We start from the raw sequence: 21,737 nt of genomic DNA on the forward strand, positions 1-21,737 counted from the left end.
GCTTAAACTGATTACAACAGCGGAGTATTTAGGCCTGAATCAGTAGTTAAGTCTGCTTTTTGAGGGGGCAGTTGATGACCTGTGATCATATTCTCCAAACATTCCCTCCTGCGGCCTTTGTGTTTTCAACAGCTTGGATGTGTCACTGCTTTGGCCACAGGTGATGACACTAATGCTGGGTTATATCTGTCACGGCCCTGACTTATTACAGCTTTTGGTCGTAAAAACCCACTGAGAGGAGTTACCAAGGTTGCTAACGGTGTTTGTGTAAGTTGGTATAAGAGAACAGCTTGAGTAAACAGCGCTGGCATCAAGCAGTTCCCTGAAGAGCCAGCAGGCATTCTGCCCACCAGTCTGGCATTGCCACACGCTGCCACACACTGCTGCATACCACTACGCCTGGGGCTACTGAAGCCCTGCACAGAGCTGTGTTACTGAGAGGAGTTACCAAGGTTGCTAACGGTGTTTGTGTAAGTTGGTATAAGAGAACAGCTTGAGTAAACAGCGCTGGCATCAAGCAGTTCCCTGAAGAGCCAGCAGGCATTCTGCCCACCAGTCTGGCATTGCCACACGCTGCCACACACTGCTGCATACCACTACGCCTGGGGCTACTGAAGCCCTGCACAGAGCTGTGCTTGTCGGAGGGGGACAGACAGACAGACTGACCAGGGGTGTGGACGTTAGCTTGGTTTCTAAATGGCTGATTGAGCTGTTTTGGGTTGCTTCCAGGAGTCAGGATCAGAGGTGTGTGCGTGTGTGTGTATGTGTGGTGGCGTGGTCAAGCAAGCTGTCAACAAGTATTCTCTTTCACTCTTCTTGCAACCTCACTGACCAGAACTGACTGACCTCTATAGACAGTGTGTGTTTGTTTGTGACCGTGTAATTACATATATGCCGACTGACCTTAGGGAGGAGAAAAAAAAAACACACACAAACACATACACACAATTGTTTACACTCACAAACTTAGTTTATTTTGCAGCACACACTTTTAACTGCTACACAAGATAACACAACCATACCTTTTGGAAATAAATTAATGTAATAAATATTTAATAAACATTGAATAAATTAATAAATTATAAATATTATAAATAAATACAAATATTAATAATAATACATATTCTCAGAGAAAAATATTAATATCTTCACCACAAACACAGATGTATGAACATTATAAAAACAAAAAAGACAAGTACAAAAAACAAATGGAACAGTAAATTAAAGAATAATTATAATATGTTTAATAATTAAATGGAAAAACGGAATATCATCAGTTCATTATTGGAAATCCAGAGAATAAATACAAACCATAACAGCATTGGATGAGCTCGGACTGTTCTCAAACAGCTGCAGTAATATATAACTTTTCCACAATACATATACATATTCATAAGGAGATTCTGTCATGGCCGCTTTAGCTGTGTCATTGCTGTATGAGTTGCAACCCGACTAATTCTCATAGTACTACACGTTTTAGAGGTATAAATGTTCAGGCTGGACATCTCTCGGACGTCTCTGCAGTGATTAGTCGGCAGTTTGAAAGTATTAGCTGGCGATTTGTGTGGCTTTCAGTCCAGTAATATGTGATGAGTCTGTTATTATTGTGTTTGGATGGTGAGTCTCACCGACTGACATAGGAGCTGATAAATGAGTGTTTGTTTAATACAGCGACTTTTGACTCTTAACCTCCATTGAACTGAGGATAATTTATCCTGCCTTGCCCTCCAAACATGCCAGAGGTCTGGGATTAGTGAGAAATGCCACAAACTCATCCTGTGATCCTCTTCAGCCTGTCTGTCTCTCTCTGTCTATCCGAATGGTTTTCTGTATGTCCATCTGTGTGACAGACTCCTGCAGTCACTTTCTCTCATTCAGGGCAATGACATACACACTGTCCAGAGACATCACACACGTCTGGCTTTAGACGTCGCTGTGTGTAATTAACGAGAGAGGGACAGTCTATCTCTCTGTCTCTCTTTCACACACAAACACACAGCACTACATGAGGGCAGTGGCTCCACACCGTCATTAACACACAGACACTGTTACAGAAGGTCACCTTTGACCTCTGAACCCTTAACCTGCCCCAGGGTCAGCCCCCTGTTGCCGGCCTGCAGTCCTTCCTTCTGCCTGGACAATATCTGACTGGAAGTGCACTCATAGTGGACAGTATCTTCTCAGTGCTCACAGTTGCATTCTTGTCCTCCCCCATGTCTTCTCAGTAATGAGGAGATAATAATGTGCTCTGAATGAGGTGTGTATCACAGTATGTTTTTAAGATTTCATACATCTACAGGACAGTTGTGTAGAGACCTGCTGTTATTGTTAATTTATTATTGATATTATTTTGTCTCTTTAAACCCTTATTGCTGTGTAAAACTGTTGGGACAATGATAGATTCAGTAAATGCAATTCTCTTGTTGAAATATATATAACTTTCAAAATTGCAAGGCTACACTTTTCTCAGGAGCCCCTAAATTTGATAAAGGCTGTGTAAGTGAGGGTGAGAGGGCTTTAATCATGAAGGAATGGGAATGACTGACAGTATGATAGACCATACACACTCACTGGTTGGAACATGCTTGTATTTTTAAAAAGGAAAAAGCAATGGATATATATATTTGTGTGTGTGTGTGTGTGTGTGTGTGTGTGTGTGTGTACATGTGTAGATTTGACCCTCTCTTCAAATACCCTCTCACTTCCGATGACCCAGTCTGACCGTCCTCGGTGTCTGTGATCTGAGCTGTGTCCTTTCCTCCCATCCTCCCTTCCCCTCTCTCTCTCTCTCTCTCTCTCTCTCTCTCCCTCTCTCTCACACACACACACACACATCTACACATGATGGAACAAAAGCTGTTAGAGTCACAATCTGTCTCTCTCTGGCAATCTCTTTCTTTTTCTCTTGTTTGGTCTTTACACACAGGGGAGTTAAATTATATTTAATTTAATTAAATTAAGTTCAATTAAATTACATTGAATTTACACAAGGACACTCCTCCCTGCAGATCTCAAACAGGTGTAATCGAAAGTTTGGGTATCCCTGTTCTAGTTGCAACATTGATAAGGTAGTGTGTGTGTATCATTGCTATCCAATTAAAAACATATATCTTCATTTTTGTCCATTTTTAGTTCACTAAATCATTTGAACACATCAGCTGGACAGCGATGACATATTAATTGTAATTAATGAAAATACAGTGAAATCTGAGTGGTCCTGGACTGTTCTACAGTACGGAATGTACTGGGTATAAATATCTTTTTATCAGTGTACTGTCCTCTCTTGTTTTCTGTCCTTGGTTTCCTCATTAAATTGATGCATTCTTTTACAGAGCGGGCGGAAAGGAGTCAAATGGAAGGAGTTGAATATTTTGTCCACTTCTGGCTTACATCCAGCCTGCAGTGTGTGTGTGTGGAACATAGACGTGACTTATTTACCCGGACTATTTTCCTGTGTTTAGGCTCAGTAGATTACTGCCGGAAACAACACGCGCGCACAGACGCGCACACACCCACCAGTTTACTCCTCATAGGAAGCTCTGTTATCTCAGACACACACTCTCTCTCATTTACACAAACTAATATACATAACATCCAAGTACACACAGATTTGTTGGCACATTGGACATCCTGAAACAGCTGTGTTTATTAAAGCTAAATCTCAGTGTTTGTGGTTGTGTTTGTGTGTGTGTGTGTGTGTTTGTATGCAAGGTAGTGTTTTGTTTAGCATGTGTGAAGTGGTTTTAAACAGTGCATATGTTGTATAGGTTGAAGGTCGGAGTGAGTATTGGTAGGAAGCGGTTTCTGCATCTTTGTATGTGTTTCTGCATATGCAGTATTTTCTGAACATGAGTGTGATGTGTGTTTGTATATATGATAGTGCACCAGTTTGTTTGTTAAACCTTTTACTGGGTGGGTTTTCAACTTGTGGGGCTTGTGACTTCTCCTATAGGCATTTTATAGAATGATAAACATCAAAACATGGCACAATTTCATGAAATCACAGTTTTACAGAATGGCCTACAGACTCCTGTTCAGGTACCTTCTGATAAATCTAAGGTTAAAATAATTGTTACTTGGTTTGGCACATTGCTATTAATTGAAGTATGACACAAACGTCCCACGTATTTTCAATGAGCACTAAATAGTGAAATTTGCTGCAGCCTGTTCTACATTTTTGGTATAAACACACTCATACCATTTAGAAGCTTGACACGTTTCATGCTACAGTCCAAGAAACCACTACTAGGGGCAGAAAACAAGCACCTGGAGCAGCGGGCAGCCATCCCTAACGCCTGCAGGCACTCTATTGCACCTCAGCAGTGGATTCTTGGGGAGGATAATTTTCCTACCTGTTTTGGGGATTCAAACTGTGACCAGCTCCAAGCTTGCTTCTCTAACTATTAGGCCACAGCTGGCCCCCAATTACACCACAGCTGCCCCCATTATTCTGTTTTTGGGAAGTCTTTTCATCAGCTTTTTGCAGAAAACACATGATACCACTGACCAGTCCAGGGCCTGAGCTAAAATGTTGTACTGCATAGATTTGTACCTTGAAAGCAAAGCTGTAATCAAGAAATCCAGATGAGACGTCATTGATTTCCAATTAAGGGTGGATCCCATTGAAATGGAGATATTTCAGGGGCAAACTTCAAACGAAGGACTATGTGAATCACCGATAAGATGGCACCGTGAGCAACCAAATCAAGCCATTTTCTCTTGTAAAAGCTGTGATAACCCTTGTTTTATTTCAGTTAAATGTAGTTTCAGTGCATTATGACCCTTCACATGATAGCAAGCATAAAACAGTTCCAACATAAAGGCAACGTCTATGGTTGTTGGGAAACGCTGTTTTCTCATCTGTTTACGTTCAGAAGCTCCATGTTTTTTATGGTGGAATTTTAACTTTGTATAAAAAAATACATTTGAATTAACAGAGAAACTCGTTTGTAACTCGTATTTTAGTTTTGTAGGACTTTCAGTCTGTGTTTATGTTCATGTAGTTAGTGCTTGCATTAATTTAGAGTCAGTTCTGTCTACGACATAAATGAATCAGTATCGCCCACCTATGGAGCAGGAATCCTCTCGATTCATGCTTTTAAACATTTGGAGGTCAGTTCATATTCTAAAAACTTAAAATCCTCAGAATTAAATAAAGTGTAGGGCCCCAACAACATTTGGGAAAGTACCGGGAGTCTCTAACAAAATGGCACCAAATTAACAGCTGAATTCTGCTTCATATCACAATGAGTTAGGATTGAGTGATATTATATGATTGTGTGTATAATATCACCCATTCCTAACACACTGTGATATGAAGAAGAATTCAGCTGTTTATTTGGCGACATTTTGTTCAGTCAGTATTTTCTCAAATGTTGTTTGAAGACATGATGCCCTAAATTTAACTATGTTAAAGTCCAGAAGGACTTCTCTGAAATTGCTGTAGCAGAGCACAGCTATAGAGCTCTTTGTGTTCTGATGTATCAGGCTCTTGAAGGGTTGTTCCATTTTGTAGAGGACAATGTTGACCACTACACCTTGTTACTGATTTGCAAGATAACACTCAAAATCAAGGGGTAGGTGTGAAACTGAGAAATGAGATTCACTCTAACTCTGTCCCAAGACCAAAAAAAAAAAAAAAAACTACATCCCTTTAAAATGCTGTTCTACTTAGAGCAGTTCTGACTTGAGAATTTTCTTCAGCTGAAAATGTGTAAAAGAAAACTAGCTTTTGCAGTTTCCAAAGTCTGATGTAGCTAAAGGCCATACTAGGATTTATCACACTGGACATTGGGTTACTATTCAGTCACCAGGGCTTACAAATTGGCATTGATTAATGTGAGGAGATAGATAAAGCATTAATGTAGTACATTTGCACAGCTTCCAGCAAAGTAAGTTGAGTAAATATCCAGGGATTTGGGAGTTAATACAGAGCACAGAGGGCAGGTCTGAGGCCTGGAACATCAACAGAACTACACAAGGTCAGATTCTTTACTGTGTTTGAGTGTGTGTTGTTGTGTCAGAATATATAATGAAGGTTAAGGTTGAGGGTCAATCAGATCTCTGTGCTTTGTCAGTCTCTACCTAGACGTGGCTCTACATGTCAAAGCACTGCATGCGTCTTTGGCGTCCAGGCTCTGTGTGTTTGTGGCGTCAGGATTTAATGAGTTTTCTCCAGGCACTCACTGGTGACTCTAAGAAATTCCCCACAGTGCTGTGCTTTCACTTTAAGCTCTGGTAAAGATGTTGGACCTGAAGCTGCAGTTCAGCACAGAGCTGCTTTCACACTGAGGGTTTCAGTCCACACTCTCCTGTCACCATCTGTAGCAAACTCCATAATCACCTCTAGGACTTACACTCTGCTCCACAGGTGACTGGAGCCTTGTTTTCATCTGGGTTAAGTGATTGCAAAATAACTTTTTATAGCCAAGATGATCAAGAAGATTTGGCTTTAATTTTGAACACTAGGTTCAGAGTGCCAGAATGCCATTCAGTCAAGACTGTTATGTACACAACACAGAGTGGTTGCCTCTGATTGGTCTAACTTATGTAAGTCCTCTGAAAAATAAAATACTATTTTGTGTAATGTAAATTATAATTAAAATAGCTGCTCTTTTTAATTGTGATTTCAATACAAAAACAATTGAATATAGAGGACTTTTCAGCCCTATTCAGAACTGAAGAAGGAGCTCTAAAGTGAACCAAAACTCCAAGGTCCTCCTTTGGTCAACACTGTATAGCAATACACAAACACAATACGAGTAGTCTGATTAAAGAATGAATGTAGTGTAGTGAGTTTACAACAGAATAAATGTCAATAGTGAAAATAAAATATTTGTATAGGTTAACCAATGAAAACTGGTGACTACCATCAAACTACGGAACATATTGCTGTTAGAAGCCAGTCAGAGTGAGAAAAATGAATAAAGCCCATGGAAAACAAAGACCACTTTCATGACATGTTTTTTTGTCTGTGTTAAGAAACATAGCTTGGCTGCGACTTGCACGCATTCAGGCTGCATGTTTACACAGACTGGTGCAATATGTGCACTATGAAATAAAGTAATTGGCTATTTCTTCCACATACAAATGCATTTAAGTGTGGTTGCTGCAAAATGTGGGAGGAGATATTGGAATTTCACAATTTCAGCTCTGCTTATTAAACTTTGCCACGTGTGAAGGCCAGCTTTGTGTTTAGTCTTCTAAACCCAGCAGACATTGTTGCTAAACACAGGCACAGGCGTCAAACACATGCTAAAAGAACATTGAGCACTAAGGCATTAGGTTCATTAGTTGCTTACTTGCTCAATGAGTTTTTATGTTAGTTTGTTAGTACTTTGTTTCTTAGTGTAAGTATTTACTGTGAGAGAGTAAAGCAAAAATGTTTAATATAAGATGATAAACCGAAAACCCAAAGCAGGAGAATATGTGAAGTCAAAAAGCTGAATAAACAACATGCATGGAATTAAAACAGCTATACCAAGAAACAGTCAAAATGACAAAGTCCAAGTTGATAACAGGAAACCATAGAAACATAGAACGTGCAGTAATCTCAGCAACCTTAGGGTAGTATTTTGCAATATATGTGATGAGGAGATGACTGCGACCACCCCCTGAGTCTCTGATTGGTCACAGCATAAGGGTCTGGTAGCACGTGACCCCCAGAAGAACCCTGGGGAGTGGAGTCCACATTCTCAGGAGCAGAAACAGATCTGACACTTAGTTTTTTAGTTTAATTTTTAGTTTGTTAGCTAATGACATTTTAAATGTCCAGTTAGTTCCTTTGCTTGTTTTGTTGGTAATCTTTGCTAGTTCATTACCAAGAATTTATTCTACCATGAATAACTTAGCTAAATACCCTGTTACTTAAATAGTTTTTGTTTGTTTGTTTGTTTTGTTTATTGATTATTAGTCACAGTCAGTCAGTTAATTAATCAGTCAGTCAATGAGTTAGATGGTTATTCGGTCAGCTACTTGATAATCATTAGGAAACAAGAAACTATAATTTCTTAATTCTCTAGGAACTTTTTAATTCTTTTTTTTCAGCTGACAAAAGCACAAAGAAGAGAGTTCAAATGTTTTTATTTAGGGACATGATTATATTTTATTATTTACAGCAAATTTTTAATTTGATGACTGAAACACACTTCAAAATTCATCTTCATTGGGAGAGGGCAAAATGAAACCAAATGGCTCGAAAATAATATTTTTCAATACATGATCACAAAGAATGGCAAATGGCAGAGTACATGTTGAATGAGTGTGACCTTTGAGCCCTCAGACTGCATTGCTTGAGAATCTGTCATGCTCAAGTGATAAATACAGCAGCAGTGGCTCGGTTGTTGTATAAATTTAGTGATTAAATGCAGTCTGATCGCTGCATCAAGGACTGTGACCTGAATCTCTATAATGCCAAGTTCTCTGGGCTCATACTCCTCTCTGATGATTTAAAAGACAGTGGATACACTGTACAAATGACTCAAATGAACAAGGAGAGCTTTCACTAGGCCTATCTACATTTACAATTTGATTATTATGCCCAGATTGTGAATAACTGACACTCAGTTACAGTAACATGAATACAGTTTTAAAACATAATTTTTTCCACAGTCAAGTCCCAGCTCTGCCCCAGAGACTTCAAACTCTACATTTAACCATGTCTAAACACCAACAGAGCCACCTCATCACCATTTCTTCCACATTAGCTGTTAACAAGCTAATGTTATAGCCGTCTACTGAAAGACTGTATAATACTTTTTGTAATCTATTTATATTATTATTGTCAGCTGATGCTAATCACGTAGATATCTCTTTGGGTACTTGGACTGCACTCACAATCACTGCACTGTGCTCGTCTTTGCCAGTTACTCTTTAATGGCATTACTTTGTGTGTAGCAATCTATGGTGGCCTCTGTCTAATATCAGGTGTCATTTTTAATAGTCAGCTAACTGCTCAGTTAGCTCATAGGCTAAAGCTTCAAACAGATAAATGCTGACACACTGCTCTGTGTGTGTGTGTTTAAAAACTTTGGGAGTGTTGATAAAGCCAAGCCTTGCAGTTCATATTTAATGCACTTAGGTGAAACTATTGAAAGCTCTATTGAACATTACTGATGACATGTTTATCGTGATAGATGCTGCTATCCTTTTATCACCCAGGCCTGCTGACAGCATGGCTTTTGACACTGTGTGTGCTTGACTGGCCTTTGGCACATCATGAAAAGGAGAATCAGGCAAGAGCGACCCAAACTGTTCAGCAGCTTAACAGCAAAACTGGGTTTAATAAAAAATACATTTGCAAAGGTGCACCAATTACAAAAATCAGTTTATGATTAAATAGTGTAATTAAAATGAAAGGTGATGTAATACAGTGGTAAGCATGCCACTGCCCCAGCTTTTTTGGAGAACGTTGCAGGTAACTAATTCTAAATTCCAATTTAGAAACATTGTTATTGTCAGTATTAGTTACTTACTCAGTCTGTGAGTAAATTAGACATCCAATCAGTTAGTTAGTTTAACAGTCAGTCAGTCTGTCAGTGTATTTGATAGTTATTCAGTCAGCAGACTAAAGTGGAAAGGGGCCTAATACCAACACTTTTTTTTAACCCAATTCATTCCAGATCCTCAATGATTTCTATTTTCCATTCTGTATCCTTCCATAACCCCTTTTAATTATCCAGATCTGTTTGTTTTTGTGCATACACCACTACTGTAGTTCTGTTCGTGCTGCCTGGTGCAGCAGTGTGTTTCTGTGTGAGTGTGGGTGTGTGTGTGTTTGTGTGTAGTGATTAATGCTCATTGTGTGTGTGTTCTGGCTCAGTTTTAGTGGGTTCTGTGTACGCAGTCAAATGCAAGTGCTGAAAAATGTGCCCTGCTTTCATGTTGTGCTTTCGTTTCTCCTTTGTTGTTTACATGAGTGTTTGGAGCCTACATTTAGCAGAGAGGAAATCGGATTCATCTGTGGGAGGATTTTTTTTTTTTTGGGGTGTGTGTGTGTGGTGGGTGATCGACAGTGAAACGCTGAGGAGGCAGAGGGGCCTCAGGCTTAGAGCTGGTGTCTGGAAGTGTTTAAATTTTCCTTCTACCCCGGTGTTGGTTAGTTGATTCACACTTTCTGTACCACTCTCTCATCATGTAGTATTTGTGCGCGCCTCTCTCTCTCTCTGTCTCTCTCTGACACACACACACACACACACAGAAGCACACTCTTTGTCTCGGCAGCCCGAACCCCCAGCAGCTAGATGGATGGGGCTCGCTAAAGCCAGGGAAGAAGCAATATCTTTAACTCAGGATGTGTAGCTTTGGAGCCAATCCCCTAGCTGCATGGACTGAGGCAGGACTACAGCCACATGACTCTGCGCATTCGGTTTTGGCCCTGAATGCCGGTCGGCGGGCTCTCAGTGAGAACCACCTGGGAAAGATACAGTGATAGGTATAAAGGGAAGACAGCTGAAGAGAATAGAACAGGAAAAAAGACTGAACAGTTTCCTGGACAAAAGACTAGTTGTTTTGGGTTTAAAATGATCTTATGACTGTTAATAAACGGCAGAAGGCAAAAGTGCTCTTCCTTCCTAGGGTGGTATGGTCATTATCACAATCTTCAAATATGTACCACATCCTTCCTTTGCCCTCTTTTTTTGTTCATCTTCATCTTTTCTTGATCCAGATGGTCCAGACTTAAGTAGATACAGCAATACTGTTTCTAGCTCTGTATCATCGTTGTCCAAGGAAAAGCACGCATCTCCATAATCGGAACCCAGCAGTTGTCCTTCACATGCATGATAATAGAACCATAGAAAAGCTCCAAAATCACTTGGAATAAGATGTTTACATTGACTTCTATTGAAAGCTAAGAAGGTTTTCTCCTTCTCCTGCGAACTCACTATGGAGATACATACATTCATTCATTCATTGTCTGTAACCGCTTATCCAGTTCAGGGTCGGAGCCTGAACGCAAGGCAGCAACACACCCTGGAGGGGGAACCAGTCTTTCACAAATCAACAGACACTCACATATTCACTTACAACTACGGACACTTCTGAGTCACCAATCCACCTACCAACATGTGTTTTTGGACTGTGGGAGGAAACCGGAGCACCCGGAGGAACCCCATGCGGACACAGGGAGAACACACCACACGCCTTACAGTCACCCGGAGCGGGACTTGAGCTCACAACCCCTGGTCTTTTTTTTTATATGAAATGAACACTTTGAGCCATGGATTTAACAATGCCATATGCTTTCTGCGCAAACTGTAATAACCATTATAAATTAGTCACTAGATGAATAGGCAGTGTCCAAATCTATTGCTTATTATTCCTTCGAGAGATGTTTGAAGTCAGTCACTGCATGTTTTTAAATGTTTTTAAACTGGCACATACACAGCACCAGTATTGGAAAAGCTCAACACCCTTGGAGGAGAAGTGCCCAATCGGCTAAGTCAGCTGACAATAGCTATGTATGTGTCCAGTATTAACTAGCGTAATGCTGAGGGATGAGGGAAAAGGAGGGCCATCCTGCCCACCCAAAGAGTATTAGATCAGTTACATTTTCTTGGACTTTTAGCCTTGAATGTCTGAGGCATCACTGGGGATCCCAATCTCCCAATGCTCTCTCTCTTACACACACACACACAATCACACTGTCAGGCTTCCTGTGTGATTTGTGTCCCCCTGTCGTGTGACGGCGCTCTCTCTCATCTCTCCAATTTAACCTCATCCCTCTCTTCATCTGATGGAGTGAGACACCACCAGCGTCCAAACAGAAACACACCATGGCTTCTCCTCCTCAGGGGCTTTCTCTGTCACAAACATGGATTTAAGGCCGGGGATTGGGCTCTGGTTTAAACACAGCGCTCCTCTGCACACGTGGTTTTGATTGGTGGCCGTACAGAGCTGCTAAACATGATTTCGAATCCAAGCGTGGTTTTCAGGCTTTGACAGGGCTGAGTGTTTTTCCATACACAGCAGTGATGGAACTCAGTGAAGAGGCAGACTGTGGACAGAGAGCAGCGCAAATGAACGATAAACTCACAGAGGAGATCCACACTTAATACTCCATTTAGAGCTCTACTCCAGTCTACACTGTACTAGAGTCTGCTCTCCACTGTATGTTAATCAGAGCCAGTCATCTCTCTCTCTCTCTCCCTCTCTCTCTGTGTCTGTCTCTCTCTCTCTCTCCATTGTTCTCAGTACGGTGTAGTGAGTGGGGCCATGTGTGTTTGTCATGTGTTTGTTTTCCATGGAACTGAGGGGGGGGAAATAAAAGAACAAAAGTGACCATAACGAGGCCAGCACCCAACCACTAATTAGGATCCCATTTTAGGGGGAACATGGAGACCATCTTCCATATGGAACCCTTCTCCCATTCTGCTCCCTTTTGTGCCTCTTTTTTCTTTTTCTTCCTATTGTTTTCTAGTGTTCTGTAACAGCAGGCTTCAGTGTCAAAAACTGATAGACTGTATACAGCAGTAACTTGTCATCATATTCATATCATAATAAACATGTCAGAAGTTATTTATGAGCGTATGTTTGGTGCTGATTAAATGATTACAACTGACAAATTTCTCTGCTTGTTTCAATAAGCAATAATCAGAATTTGCACCACACTTCAACACTTCACAGGCCACGTTCATGACTCTGACATTGAAATGGACAGCTTGATATGAGCACAACACAGCAATGAACATTCATTATTAATCACTTATCAGATTTTCAAATGACCATGGCGACAGCACACTGTAATTTCTTAAATTAGATTAAAGCGATTATCAGATTTCACAGAGGACCACACATGTATATCCTTACTCTTTGTTTCATTGTTCTACAAGTAGTTGGACAAAGTCCTGTCTCACGCTGGGCATAATCATGTGTCAGAAGTGGTCAGCAAAAAGTACAGGTGTGAACAAGGTCAAATGAGTCTCGAGGATGCATTGTAATCCGATCCCGATCCGATCACTCAAACTACATCTGGAGGTGGTGAGAGACGCATGTGACTTTATTCTTGTAGTGTGGAGCCAAAGCTCCTTAATGCTTCTCCGACAGCGATCAGCTCTGTCCACATCAACCACATCACTGCCCCAGTTTAAGTGTGTGTGTTTTTGTCTGCGTGTGTCTGTATGCTCTGACTCACACATCGTAACATGTCTCTTGTTAAATGTTTCTCTTACAACAATCTAAAAATATATTTCATTTCAACATGTGTATATATTTGGAAAGTACTGCGGTACCATGTTCCAGTAGTTCCAGAGGTTTCTAGTTGTGTGTTTATGTTTCCAGGACAAAGACATGCTGAGTTATTACATTTTTTTGCAAAATTTCTGTTTTATTCCTCCCACTGAAGTGCAGACTCCGCCATGCCCCTTCTCCAGCAGAAATAATGTGAGAAATCATATTACAAGCACTCACAGGATATGTATATAACATTACAGGTGTTAACAGCTATGAGTTTTGTCTGCCATATGTGATCAGATCACCCAATATATTATTAATATCAGGTGTGATTATTATTAATCATTCATTCATTCATTCGTTCTCTGTCTGTAACCACTTATCCGGTTCAGGGTCACGGTGGGTCCGGAAACACTGGGCAGGAGCACACCCTGGAGGGGGCACTAGTCCTTCTCATTAGAACACATACTCACACATTCTCTCTCACGCTTACACCTATGGACAATTTTAAGTCGCCAATCCATCTACCAACATAATTTTTGGACCGTGGGAAGAAACTGGAGCACTCTGAGGTTTCCATTCTCAAACCTGTTTCTAGCTCAGTATCGTCGCTGTCCAAGGAAAAGCACAAATCTCCATAATCTGAACCCAGCAGCTGTCCTTAACATGAGTGATAATAGAACCATATTCATTCATTCATTCATTCATTCATTATCTGTAACTGCTTATCCAATTCAGGGTCACGGTGGGTCCAGAGCCTACCTGGAATCATTGGGCGCAAGGCAGGAATACACCCTGGAGGGGGCACCAGTCCTTCACAGTGCAACACACACACACACACACACACATTCACTCACACACTCACACCTACGGACACTTTTGAGTCACCAATCCACCTATTTGGGAGGACTGTGGGAGGAAACCAGAGTACCTGGAGGAAATCCACGTGGACACGGGGAGAACACACCAACTCCTCACAGACAATCAACCGGAGCAGGACTTGAACTCACAACCTCCAGGTCCCTGGACCTGTGTGACTACGACACTACCTGCTGCGACACTGTGCAATAATAAAATAATAATAATCATAATAATAGTAGATTAGCTTCCCAGACAAAAATAACCATTTAAATATTACATTTGATTTGTTGATTAGTTGCTGTAAATTAGATCTGATTATTGACTGATTAATGTAGACTGAGTAAATAATTAGGTTAAAGTGCTGTTAACATTTTGAATGAATTTACTTTTTTTTTTTTTTTTTTTTTTTTTTTTTTAGATGTTATGAGATTGTGTTTGTAATTGCACTTCACGCACCTTTTTTACAAGCATTTATCTTTTAAAAAAATACAGAAATGATCTATTTGTATACTTACAGTGGTGTATGGCTTCTAAACGTTTGCACTGTGGTGTACACGGAGAGTCATTTAAGAGTCATCTCACTCCAGACTGTGTACCGTGTGCTTACATTACTGGACAAATTGTTTGACCAAGGCTAGCAGCACATCCGGCCGGCTAATTGCTCTAAAGGTGAAGGGTGAACGATGTTGAACGTAGCTGTGCTTTGATGATGCTGAGGTTCAGAGGAAGGCTCCATCTCTCCGGCTTTGCCTTAGTCTTCATTTATGAGTCCCTCCCTCTCTCTTGAACTGCTTTAGGAGATGAACATCTTTTCTTTCTACCCATAAAGAGCAGTTTATAGAGATGACTTGGAGGCAGGGATCGTTTCGAGCTCATCCTCTCTCTCTCTCTCTCTCTCACGCACACACACACACACACACACACACACACACACTCACTGCTTGTCCTGCTTTGTCTCTTTGTTCTTCTGATGCAGCTGCAGAATCAGTTCATCAGGGTGTGGGTCAGACAAGATAACGGGCTGTTTGTTTGTGTTTGTTTATTTGTTTGGTGGGCGGGACAGCCCAATACAAGAAGACCTGTTATGACACACACGTTCTCACACATACAAATGCGTCCATGGTAATGGCTCTTTCTTGTGTAGACTCTGTTAATTGAGACTTATGTTGAATCTCCAATAGATGCTTGTGAGTTATTGATTTCATTACTTGTGTGGCTTTATTGCAGACTCTTAACAGAAGAATTCCAGTTTACCAGAGAGAGGAAGGGAGAGGAAACACGATTACATAACTGTAATATGTTAAATTCCATTGCTGTATTAACTGTTGCTATAAGAAATGTAAAAAGAGCAACATATTTAATTAACCAAAAGTTGCATCTATTAGCATGCTCAAAAAATCTGTTTCACAGCTTGCAGACAATGCAGATTCCTCCAAGAATCCAAGCTTGGGGCCCATTATCAGTACTTGTCAGCAATCTACTGCCAGGAGTCCATTGGTACTTTTTTCGACTGAATGGAACCTATTCGGTTCTGCAATTTGCTTTTCCGTTACTTTTCAGGTACTGCTTTAGTTTGTCAAGCGAGCAGAGCAGGGACTAAACCATGGTGTGGGTAGTATAATGGTTATACCGTAAAAATGTGAACAGTTTCTCGAAATGCAGGTCGTATTTATGATATGTGTGTGGTGTGTCATATTTCTGTTCTTTGAGTATCGAGTACCAGACCAAATAGTTTATTTATGTGAATTTAAAAGAGCCACAGGTAGGGGGCGCTGTGGGAGATGGGTGATGTCTGAAAACAGGTGGAGACTAATACAAGCCCAGTAGCCCACCGCAGTTGTGATTTTAGCGCTGAGTTTGGATTAAAAGAGAGGAATGAAGCTGACAACAGACAAAAGACCCTTCACCCGACTTAATGCTCAGACGTATAAAATGTGCGTTTTAAGCCTCAGTTCACTGGAAAATCAAGTGCCTGTTAGCTGGCCAGCTATGTTTTTAAACAGTGTTGAACTGTCTTATTTTGCTTTTTTTCTGACTTTTCTGTTCCAGCCCCAGTTGCTGAAATTTTTTGTCTCAGAAACTATCTTTTTCTTTTTTCTCGTCACCACATGTGTCGGTGTGAACTGTGGGGCTGTGCTCAGCTGAAATGCATAGCTCTTCATTTGACCCAAACTCACAGATATGAAACTCAAGCAGCCCAACAATGCACACCACATTAATACGGTATAACATCATGAAAAATGTGGATACCACCTATGACTAGTGATAAAAACCTTGCAGAGTGCTGAATGGTCAGAGGCTTGTCAAACATGATGAAATGCAGACACCCAGCACAAACTAGCTATCTGTAAATTTTCCAAGCTACAGTAGTGATTTGTTTTTTCTGATACACAACAGTATCTCGTAAAATTGTGCTGTAAATCTTTGAAGAGGTTCAAATGCTCGTTGTATTAGTGGCTGACAAAACACTCCAGTGGACAGTGCAATAAGAACCGAAAAACTGCCCTGATCTTTCCAGGTGAACTTTCCTGCTGCAAAACTGTGTTCAGTCTCAACAAACAATAATGTGAATACACAATGAGTAGACAGATCTTAATGTTACCTCAGACACTGTTGTGCTTTCCAAATTCTGTTACATTTCGGGGGCGGGGGGGCATTGTAGTGGAAGTACCTAGGATCAAGAAGAAAGTAGATTCAAACAGAGTAGGTACCATGCAGTTGAAAAGCACTACAAGAGACCATAAGTGGCTGGCTGTCTAGGATTCACCTCTGTCTACTTCCTTAAACCCAATAAGATTTTAGCCATTACATATGGATCCATTGTGATAACTGCATTTGATAAAGATGTGCTGGATGGTTTAATGTGTCTCACAAGAAGCATGTGCTAGCCTTCATCCTTACCACATTCTAGCATTGTGTGTTGGGAGAGACCTACACCTTGAGATCAGCGATTTATAGACAACTCCTGAGACATCATAAGGGCCTCTACTCTTATAGAAATATATTATAATAGATATCAATGTATTTCTGCAGGGATTTGATGCATTTGGCCACAAGTGTATAGTCACATACTGTTGTTTCATCATTATCTCTGCATCTCAAAGGAACTGCATAGAGCTCAGTAACAAAAACAGTTCCCTTATATCCTTCTAGCCCAGAGCACTGGGCATGGTGACCTTAGGTGATATCCTATTCTTTTCTGTGCTTTTCAGTGGGGATAAAAGAATGGGAATATGTGGTTATGTTAGAGACTACGGGATGCAGCTAGAAAGGTAATATAGCACATGGACACATTACAGCAGTTCAGGCAGCTAATAAATGGTGGGTTTTTAATGCTCTCTTGTCATTCATGATCGGTGCATGTGTTGTTTTTCAGTGGCCCGTTCGTTCCCGGCCTATGGGAGAGTTGATTTGACTTGGCTTTGTTGGTTTTGTTCTGCTTTGTTTTGTTTAGTAATGCTGCTCAGTTCTCTCAGTTCAACAACCTGTCAATCACTGCCTCTCTGTGTATAGCCCCACCCTCAACGCACCTGGACAGCAAGTTTTAACTAATGCAAAACATTAACGAACGCTCCTCTGGCTGATGACTTTGTGTTGTGTACCTGGTGTACTCCTTTTGTGAGGACCAGATGTCCTCGCCATAATGAGATTGTGCAGGAATGCTGAGGCAGTGAGAAATTTGCTTGGCCCCAGTGCCTACAGAACCAAAGTATTTCTATAGGTTGAGTTATATGTACCGAGTGTGTGTTTTCTTTGTGATTATTTTATAGCCGGGCATGCAGTATTTTAGCTTTCCCACAGAAGGGGCAGGGAGCAGGATTTCATTTACACAGACTCTTTAATGGTGGAACCACATTATAGAGTACAAAACGGGAAACGGGCACTAGCATAGCCAGTAGAACACACATACAACACGATGCATCCAAACAGCCATAAACAACCACTCTAAATACATCAAAAACCGTTCAGTTACCAAGGAAGGCACTGGGGCTCTGCTAGGCATATTATCATCCATTGCTTTCTTTCCCTTCCCCTTCTTCCAGAACAGTGCAGCATGTGCCATATAACAACCACAGTCAGGGACAGTAAAATGTATTCTAGTTAAATAAATATAAACGTTCTCCTCTTTTAAAGTGTGTATGGTTTATACTTGTAGTTCTTGTAGTCTTTTTACTTTCACACTGACAAATTTACAGCTGAACCAAAATAAATATATTTTGAGTCATTCATCAGAGCAGTGCACCACTCTAGGCTTAATGCACTTATTGAAGTTGTGTACCTGGAAATATTTTTAGTTTTGGATTAAGGAGTGTAAACAGTGCCCAGAAGTGCTCATTGCTCCTGCTTTTTCCTCTGCACGTTGTGTTCAATGCACTCTTTTCTCTTGCATCACTTTTATTTATTATTTTATTTTATTGATATATTTTTTTATTAGGGCGGCCCTGTGGCGCAGCAGGTAGTGTCGCAGTCACACAGCTCCAGGGGCCTGGAGGTTGTGGGTTTGTTTCCTGCTCCGGGTGACTGTCTGTGAGGAGTTGGTGTGTTCTCCCCGTGTCCGCGTGGGTTTCCTCCGGGTGCTCCGGTTTCCTCCCACAGTCCAAAAACACACGTTGATAGGTGGATTGGCGACTCAAAAGTGTCCGTAGGTGTGTGTGTGTGTGTGTGTGTGTGTGTGTGTGTGTGTGTGTGTTGCCCGGTGAAGGACTGGCGCCCCCTCCAGGGTGTATTCCTGCCTTGCGCCCAATGATTCCAGGTAGGCTCTGGACCCACCACGACCCTGAACTGGATAAGTGGTTACAGAGAATGAATGAATGAATGAATGAATATTTTTATTACATATTTTGTATTTATTTCACATTTATTGTGCCATGACTTCACTTCCTGTCTTTGGTTCATTTAAATGCATCAGGTTCATACTGTGTTCATACTTAAAACAAACCACACCAGAATTCATTTAGAAAGAGACCCGTCCCTTGCTCAAAAGGAAGCGTTCACACTCCCTCCAATGAACAGAGCAATCACACCAGGGTTCTTTTTAATCAAAGCAAAGTTGACAAGTATAAACACACCCTTAACCTATACTGGACTGGCCTTTCTTGGTGTGTTTTCTCTATGAGTGACTTGGTCAGTGTATGATGCCCTCCCTGTGATGGACTGGCATCCCCGTCCATGATGTGTTCCTGCAATGATTCCAAGTAGAATCTGGACACACTGCAACCCTCAACTGGTTGAAGTGGTTACAGAAATTGAATGAATGAATAAATTAATGGGTATCAACATGATGATGTACTAGAGTTTGCACTTAAATCGCTGCCTTTTGTTCTGCAACTCAACCAAATATAGTCATAGTCTCTACAGTTAAAGCTGATATCTGCCTTTGTTTCTTGTTTTTGTGGCTTTGCTCTGTCCTTCCTCTTTCCATTTATCCCTCCACAGAGCTGAGGATTTCCAGTAAAAAGGATGAAGAATGGCTCAAGTCCTCTGCCCTTGTTTAGTTTGCTGTGCCATTTGATCTATCCTCAGTTTCAGTCGTTTGTTGTTTTGCGTGTGTGTGCATTTGTCTCTTCTCTCCACTCTGCTCCCAAGCTTTCATGCCTGTCCGGTCAGTCTGAACCCTTAAGTAAGTTATGATAATAATATCACTAATAAGACACTTGTAAATATGGTGATCTATATCAGCTTCCTTATGAATCAGCAACGCAGCTGCAGTCCCTGAGACGACCAGAGCTAAATCACTCCCACCCCGTTACCACAGGGATATGATCTTTCATAGGCACGACAGTCTCTCTCTCTCTCTCTCTCTCTCCCCTCCCCTTCTCCGTAACTTTTGTAAACTCTGAATCATTACGGAACTTCAAGGCTCTTTCCTCATCATTGCCCTGAAGATACAATTTAGCTTCAAGTCATAATTATGTTTCAGGGAACTAACTTCTTTTAATACAGTGATTCATCAGTTTAGACTAAGAACCCCAATTCCAGTGACCAGTGTGTGGTCGCTCATACGGAAACCTATCCATAAACATTTAATGACATATATAACACACCTGTATCAGCGTAGGAATGTTATCAGGGAGAAATGTTATTTATAATTAGGAATTGTGTAAAATGAATAGACTGCTTATAGTTTAGTGCAGTATCCCAGCATCAAGCTTGTCCAGTAGAATTAGAGCTGAGAGACTTGGGATTAGTTTAGGTTTTCTGATTCGTATTTAATTATATATTATTTTTATTTTATAAATAAAAGCCCTCTACTCTCTCTCAGACCCACCCACACACACACACACACACACACACACACTAACCCCACACACACTAACCCGGTGTTTATGTTCTAATGAAATTCTGAGTATGTCTGGGTATGAAATGTTCTTTCATAAAAATTCTTCAGTGATGCCCTCAGTGATGTGAAGCTCTTACTCCATACGTAGCTCAAACATGCCCTCACTGAGGCGCACCTTCAGATAAAGAGCTTCTGTGGTGCAGCACTACCACCTACAGGTCTCCAATAGATCTACAGCTACTGGACAAATGAGAGTTCTCTAGAATTAACTAAACTAATAATTCATTTGCAACCTTTTATTGCCCCCTGTTGGTTTGTCTTTTATTGTTTTCTGTAGGGTTTGTCATTCTCCTTACATTCTTCACTGTAAAAACATATGGAATTACTCAGGGATTTAATAATGTAGAGACTCTTATTTTGAAAAAGACTCCTCCTTTCATGCCCCCCTCATACACACACTGTCTGACTCACCCCTCTCCTGTCCATGTGTTCAATACAAAAACTAGAATCAGATGGCAAAGTTTAACCCTTACATCTGTGTGTGTGTGTGTGTGTGTGTGTGTGAGAGAGAGAGAGACCGTGTTTTTAAGAGTAATGTAATGTTTGGTTAGGTGCATTTCAGTGTTCCAGTCTGTCACTAATTATTAGGTCAAAGCCTCCTTAGACCCCATTTTTTTCCCTTTAAAGCTGCAGTCATTTTGCCTCATTTAAAAAAGAGCTTTAGGAAAGATTTAACAAAAGATGGAGTAGTCCTGGAATCTGCTGATTTAACTGTTAAAAATTGGTGTCGATATAAAAACACACTTTGAGCTGTGTCAAATGAGTTACAGAATGTTTAGTCTGTTCAGTATTAGTTTGTCACTTTCTGCACCAAAACAATCAGAGTGACAGTTTAAAACCCTGTTTCTTTATTATGGTTGGCTGCTGTTGTTTTGTTGGGATGTCTTATTCACAAAAACTCACTTCTCACAAACTACATAGCCTTTATTTACAGGGTAAGTCCAAAAGCTTGTAAATACCTCTTATTATTAATCAATTCCAGGTTAAGGTTTGTACAGTGTGAACACAAAGCTTGTATAATGAAATGAAGGACACCATGCCCAATGCCATGTGTCGGCTAGAGTGGTAAATACTTAGGGAATTTTAATGTGCTTGGTGACGTGGAGAAATATAGTGTTATTGTGATAAATGGCAGCTCACCCTATCTCCCTCTTAATGTTTTCATATGATAGTATCGCATGTTTAATAATATTATACTTTGTTACAGTCATCGGGCAACAACAGACCCAGTCCCGCTGGAAGAGAAACTCATAATAGGGAAACACCTGGTGAAGAGAAACTCCAACTTAGTGGAGAAGTGCAACATGGCCTTAAGCGAGGGGATGCCTTACATTTAATCTCGAGATACAAACATCAACTTTGCCAG

The 21,737-nt window shown here is 40.7% G+C and overlaps 1 protein-coding gene across 2 annotated transcripts in view; it reads left to right on the plus strand.

Moving 5' to 3' along the window:
• The window catches only part of scfd2 (sec1 family domain containing 2), a 169,743-nt gene that overhangs the window by 49,949 nt on the left and 98,057 nt on the right, over positions 1-21,737 (plus strand). The window lies entirely within an intron of this gene.

This window comes from Hoplias malabaricus, chromosome 7, assembly GCF_029633855.1.
Source record: "Hoplias malabaricus isolate fHopMal1 chromosome 7, fHopMal1.hap1, whole genome shotgun sequence".
In the NCBI taxonomy this organism is placed as follows: domain Eukaryota; kingdom Metazoa; phylum Chordata; class Actinopteri; order Characiformes; family Erythrinidae; genus Hoplias; species Hoplias malabaricus.